The sequence below is a fragment of the Lactuca virosa genome, chromosome 5, assembly GCF_052849685.1.
Source record: "Lactuca virosa cultivar CGN04683 chromosome 5, Lactuca_virosa_CGN04683_v6, whole genome shotgun sequence".
Taxonomy (NCBI): Eukaryota; Viridiplantae; Streptophyta; class Magnoliopsida; order Asterales; family Asteraceae; genus Lactuca; species Lactuca virosa.
In genome coordinates this window covers 189207910-189215186 of record NC_136430.1, presented here as the reverse complement: position 1 = coordinate 189215186, position 7277 = coordinate 189207910, and positions in this window count along the sequence as shown.

Genomic DNA, 7277 nt, shown 5'->3' with positions numbered 1-7277 from the left:
TCTACAAGATCCATTTAATGTTATATATTAAATATAATTAATTAATGAATTAGTGAATAAATAATAAGTTGATTGTAACATACCTTGAATAAGTAGACTGATCAGAGTATTAGTTTTACTTCTAGTCATTGGTGACCCTGGTCAAAATTTATTAAACAAAATTGTTATTGTGTATTAAATTTTATATATATATATATATATATATATATATATTTTTAAAATAAAAGTAAGACAAAATTTACCTATATCAATATTATCCAAAATAGTTTTCATTTCAGGGTCATTCCAGATTTCATCTTCTTGACTATTTAAACTTGAAAATCCAATTCCAAGGACACCTTCTTTTTGATTCTTATCTCAATTATTTTTTATTCCTTCATTCTCTGCTTCATTTGAATCAAGCAAATAATCTACTTCCGGTTCACTTTCATCATTATCATTGTCTTCTTCACCATTTCCCTCTTTATCTTCATTTTCTTTTTGATCATTTATTTTTTGACCCATTATTGTTGTCAAATTGATTCCTTCAACTCCAGTTTCATTACTTGGAAATTCAAAAAGTGTTGTGCTTTCAGTTTTTTCTTCAACAATTATATTTGTCATCTTTTCTTTGAAAATCCTAATACTTTCCTTTTCAGGGAACGTTGTTATCGCATCATTGAGCTTTGAATTCAACTGTTCCTTCATCCTCTCAAAACTATTAAGCATTTTAGATATTTTTGATTCATATGCCTATGTAATAAAAAGAAGTATGATTAGAATTTAATAAAATAATTTAATGTAATCATATATTATTAACATGTTCAAACTAATTACCTCAACAAAATGATCTTCATCTTTATTAGAATCACTGTCTTCGAGATCTGTATCTCCTTCATCTTGTTCATTAACAAATTCTTCATTTAATTCTCCTAGTCCAAATCTACCTTCTTCTTGTTCAAATGTCTCTCGATATCTAATCTTCTCTGAACTCCAATAACAAATTGTTGGACGTTTACGTGTTACCGTTAAAGCTTCTGAGTAGATGTTATCAGCATTGAACAACTGCACATAAATGATAACTAATTGATATTCATATATGAATAAGTACTTCAAACCATTACTTATTCATATATATATATATATATATATATATATATATATATATATATATATATATATATTCATATATGAACAAGTAATAATATTTTTTACTTATTCATATATGAATAAGTAATGTAAAGTATTACATGTGAACAAGTATATTTTTCTTACTCATATATGAATATGTGCTATTCAATTATGAATAATTAATATTATTAAAAATTGAGTATAAACATTATAATAAATTACCACCAAGAAAGATGAAGGTCCAACAAAGTAGCTGTTATCTGAGTATGGTATGTATGAGTTCTTTGTTCTGACAAGACAATCCAAAACATAGCTGCACCAGTCTATGTTGCTGATATATGTTTTTCTTGAAATATAACTCAAAGGAAACATGTTGCATCTTCCTATTGATGTTGACTCGCAAAACGTGTTGACAAAAAGAACAAAGAAGTTCAATCTGAAATTGAAATCAACTTCTGTGGTAGTAACAATAACTTTTTTGATCGCATTCAATCGGATGATTGATCCTTCTTGAAACTGTTGCTTCCATTCATCATAACTAGTATCATCTTTAGGCCATTGATCCAGTTGTGTAAGTATGGTTCCACCTATTGGAATGCCCAACATGTCATTAACAGACTGTGATGTTACTTTCAGTTCCTTTCCTTCAACATCTATCAGCATTCTCTCAGAATCAAATTTTTAAAGAATATAAAATCCCAGCTTCAGTGGTATATTTGTGATTTTCATTTTTAGCAAACTTCCAAAACCCATAGATCCTACACATTCTTTTTGTTTTTTGCTCAACCCAAGGATTATAGATAGTAATGTCTCTGGTGAACATCTTTTTTCATCAGAGTAAAATTCCTTTACCACTGGTTTTTTCTCTTTCTTGATTGGTGACTCCTTTTTTTTTTGCCTTCTTTGATGGACGACTAGTTTCAAAATCAGATTCTGAATCATGTAGTTGTCATTTTTTAGGAGTTTTCCTTTTTGATGGAATATGTATGCTTTTTCTGCTTTCTTTTCTTTGGTGTTTTTGTTTCTTTTTTATCTGGGAAATGAAAACAGATAATATTTGAATAAGTTATTGATATATGAATATGATATATGCTCGTTGATTTATTAATATTTATTTATTACAAAAATATAATTAAGATATACAATTTTATTCATATATGAATATATTAGATATGATAGGAATTTTGTACCTTTCACATTTTTCCTCATCAAATTTGTTTCTATCATTGTTGTTGAGTCTTTATCAGAAATACAAATCTTCTTACCTTCATGAATTAGTGAGTAGTAGATAAATAATTTTGAAATACATTTTACAAAGAAAATATTTTATATTCATAAATGAATAAATGAAGATAATAGTTATATATATATATATATATATATATATATATATATATATATATATATATATATATGAATACAGGAATTCAATAGTTTTTTTTATTATAAAACATATCTAGATTGTGATTGAATTATTCATATGTTAATAGAAGAAAATTATAGTTGGGATATATAAGTTATTCATAAATGAATATAACAGATGTATACATATTTATATATTCACATATGAATATATATATATATATATATATATATATATATATATATATATATGTTATATTCATATGTGAAGATACTAAAGATCAATCACCAATTTCAAAAGAAAAATATTCCAAAACAAAACAACATAAATGTATGAATACTTGTTTCCGTTCACATATGATTAGCTTTTGAATACAAACAAAGCTAAGCCATATATTTATTCATAGATGAATACAAGAATTCAATAGTTTTTTGAATATAAAACATATACAGATTGAATTATGCACATGTTAATATAAGAAAATTATAGGTGGGATATACAAGTTATTTATAAATTATAGCAGGGATATAAAAGATATGATATGTATTTTCTACCTTTTTGATTTTTCTACATTGATCGTGTTTCTCTCATTGTTTTTGAATCTTTATCGGAAATGTTAGTCTTCTTACCTTCAGTCAACAGTGAGTAGAAGATAAATGAGTTTGATATTCACAAATGAATATCTGAATAAAACATATATATTCATTTTCTTTTTCACATATGAATATGTATTTATATTCATATGTGAATAGAACATATATAAGTCATTTTTGTTGTATTCATATTTGAATAATGTATATATGACAACAAGTTATGTTCTATTCATATGTGAATATAACATACATATTCACAAATGAATATTTGAATAAAACATATATATATATATATATATATATATATATATATATATATATATTAATGTTTTTTATTCACATATGAATATGTATGTTATATTCATATGTTAATAGAACATATATAAGTCATTTTTGCTGTATTCATATTTGAATAATGTATATATGACAGCAAATTATGTTCTATTCATATATGAATATAACATAAATATTTGAAAAAAACATATATATTCAGATTTTTATTCACATATGAATTTGTATGTAATATTCATATGTGAATAAAACATATATAAGTCATTTTTGTTGTATTTATATTTGAATAATGTATATATGACAGTAAATTATGTTCTATTTATATGTGAATATAACATACATATTCACAAATGAATATTTGAATAAAACATATATATTCATATTTTTTATTCACATATGAATATGTATGTTATGTTCATATGTGAATAGAACATATATAAGTTATTTTTGTTGTATTCGCATATGAATATTAGTTTTGCTTATCTTCAGAAGTAAACAAACATATCAAAACAAAATTATCTTCAGTATGTTCATTTTCTGTTGTATTTTTAAGTAAAATCTCATCTAAGTTAATCAGATCTAAATGGAATACCTATTTTATTTACCTTTTTGATTTGTTCTTGTTTTTCGTTTATATGTATGCTTCACTCTTGGTGTTTGTTTCTGTAAGGGTAAGTAGTTAATATTTGGAAAACATAAGCGAAACGTGAAGTAACGTTTATATTTTGACAGAAAAGTTATGAATAAGTATGAAAAATGAAGAGAAGATGTAAAATCATTTATGTATCAACTAATAATGGATGATTCTTACAAAAATTTCAAGTAAATCAAGTAATAATGAAGGAGGGTTACGAGAATGAACGATTATCACAAAATTTGAAGTAAACAACCTAGTTTGAAAAATGAACAGTGTGAAACCAAAATTTTTAGTTCTAAATCAAGTAATAATGAACGAAGATTACAGAAAATTTCAAGTAATCAAGTGATAATTTTAGAAATGATTAGAAATCGATAAAAATTGAAGAAAAAACGCCAATGGTTAAGTTTCATGTTTTCATCGGAAGACATTTTTCTTCGTTTTCTTCTTATCGATGTTGAGAATCCTTTATGTTACTGAATGTTTTTGCAAATGGTTTTCGTGTTATGGGGTATCAAAGAGGGAAATGATGATTTTTTGTTGAGATTTGATGTGTGATGAAGTTACTGAAGTGTCCTAACAGTTTAATGTTTTTGGGTTATTTACAAATTTGCCACCTCTCATTAATGTATTTGGATTATTTAGATGTTTGCCACCGCGTGTTTTTTAAGCTTATTAAATGATTGGCTGAGAATGGTTCCCCCATTCTCAACTTTTTTTTCTTTCTCAATTGAACCCTCCTATATATATATATATATATATATATATATATATATATATATATATATAATATAATATAATATAATATAATATAATATAAAAAATATATATTTGTTAAATAAAAGGATATTATATATAAAATATATATTTTTATTAAATAAAAGGGACTAGGACATGATATGACCTCTCCATTAAAAAATTTAAATTCTATACGAAGAGAATACATTTTGCTGTGACATGTTAATTAAAGAATTGTGACTGCAAGTTTTTTACTAGATCACATCATTATTCATCATGTTCATAATTTTTTTTATTATCTTAATTAATCAATTATCCGTTTTATTTTATTTTTCATCTTAGAAATTTTTTAAGGATTATGACTGCAAGTTTTTGAAGTATTTTGCTACTCATTTATATTTTGTAAACTATTTGGCCTATTTTAAAATAAAATTATGCCTATGCCACTGTAGGACATGTTATGATGCCTTTATCGAGGATACTATTTAGTTTTTACCATTTTCTTGGGTTTCTTCCATGAATTACAAGGTGTTTTAAATATGTTAATAAGTGTAATATTTGTTAAATCCAAAAAAAACTATTGAATTTGAATATTTAGAAACAACCAATAGGTAGATAGGAATTTCAATTTTATGGATAAGAGCATGTGGCTTCGGCACTTTCTCGATTGATATTTTTTTCATTGTGCCCTATGTAATACTTATAGAATTAACTACGTTTTAATCCTTAGAAACCATAGTTGGTATGTTTAAAATTATTATATAAACAAAAAAATAACAAATGTCAAAAGAAAATTTCAGCGTATCTTCGATTGTAAGAAATTTTGAATTAATTTTTTAAGTAAAATAAACATAATATTTAGAAGATATTTTGAAATTTTTATTAGGATGAGATTTTGCATTTTCAAAATTTGAATTGAAGTTGATTTATTACCAAAAAAAAAGTATAAATATCATAGAAAAGTGTCTCGTATCAAAAAGGCATGCTAGAAAATGAACACATGACATTTTTAGGTTTTGAGAATAAGATAGAAATGTGGTCGGATCTTTTTAAATTATTGTTTGTTAGTAATTTTGAATAATGATTGATGTGATTGTGGATGAAAAACAGGGTTAAGGTTGTTAATTACATAGTCTATTAAATACGACCTATTTTGAGGGCCAATCTCCACAGAAGAAAATATCAAGAAACAGAGCAATGGAGCAATTTTCGATAATTTCTTTCATAAGCAAAGTACAAATTAAATACTAATGGTGTGTCCATGATCTCCATAATTCTAGCAACTGCCACTAACATCTGATACTTATTGATGAATTAAAAGAAAACATGCGATTAAGGAAACGTTCACTTAACGTGCAGTAACTGTTGGTCCACTGACTTGGTCTTCCTTTGACTTCTAGTCTTCATAACAGGCTAGTCTGCGGGTGGCTCACTTGGGTCGGATGTTGGCTGGAATCGTATCAATTCACCCCCCCTCGAGAGTGACCTTGTCCTCAAGGTTTGAGGTTATGTTAGTGAGATCAAAGTCCTCTTTATCTTCCCATGTGGCTTTTGTAATGTCCCTGTTTTTCCATTTGATGAGAACTTGTTCTATGCGTTTGTTGTGTTTGTGAATTACCCTGTGATTAAGGATTGCTTCAGGTTCAATAATTGGAATACCCTCGATGAAGCTTGTAGGCAGGGGTAATATCGATGGGTTACTATGACCATGGTAAGGGCGTAACAGGGAAACATGAAATATTGTATGAATTCGTGAACCTGGGGGTAATTCAATGCGATATGAAACTTTGCCAATTCGCTCCAATATTTTAAAGTGCTCAAAATATCTTATTGCATAATTTGTGAGAAGCTTGTTTGTACACTGAGGATTGACGATAGATTCTGAGCTTGAGGTGAACCAACTCTCCTATTTGGAACTCTTTTTCTTGTCGGTTCTTGTTAGCTTGATCTGTCATGCGTTGTCAGGTACGTTCCAGAGTAAGTTTGAGGTGTGTAATGAGCTGCTGATGATCACCCAGATTTGTATCAATTGATGCCACTTTTGAAGTACCTATTGTATAGTGAGGGAAAACCGGAGGAAGATGACCGTATAAAGCTTGGAATGGTGTCATTTGGATGACACTATGGTAACTGGTGTTGTACTAGTATTACGCGAGGTATAGATACTTATTCCAATGGTGTGGTTCACCACTTGTGAAACAACGGAGATAGGACTCCAAACAACGATTTACCACATCTGTTTATCCATCTGTTTGAAGGTGGTAGGCACTCGAGTGAAGGAGTTTGGTCCCTAGTGTCTTGAATAGCTCTTTCCAAAAGTGGATGAGAAACAATAGATCCCGATCGGATAGGATGGTTTTTGGTAGCCCATGTAGTCGGTAAATGTGGTGGAGGACGAGTGTTGCTAGTGAGGCAACTGTGTAGGTGGATGGTAAGGAGATAAAATGTAAGAATTTGGATAACCGGTCTACGATGACCCAGATAGCTGTCTTCCCATTGGAATTTGGTAAATGGGTAATGAAGTCCATAGAGATTTCTTCCCACA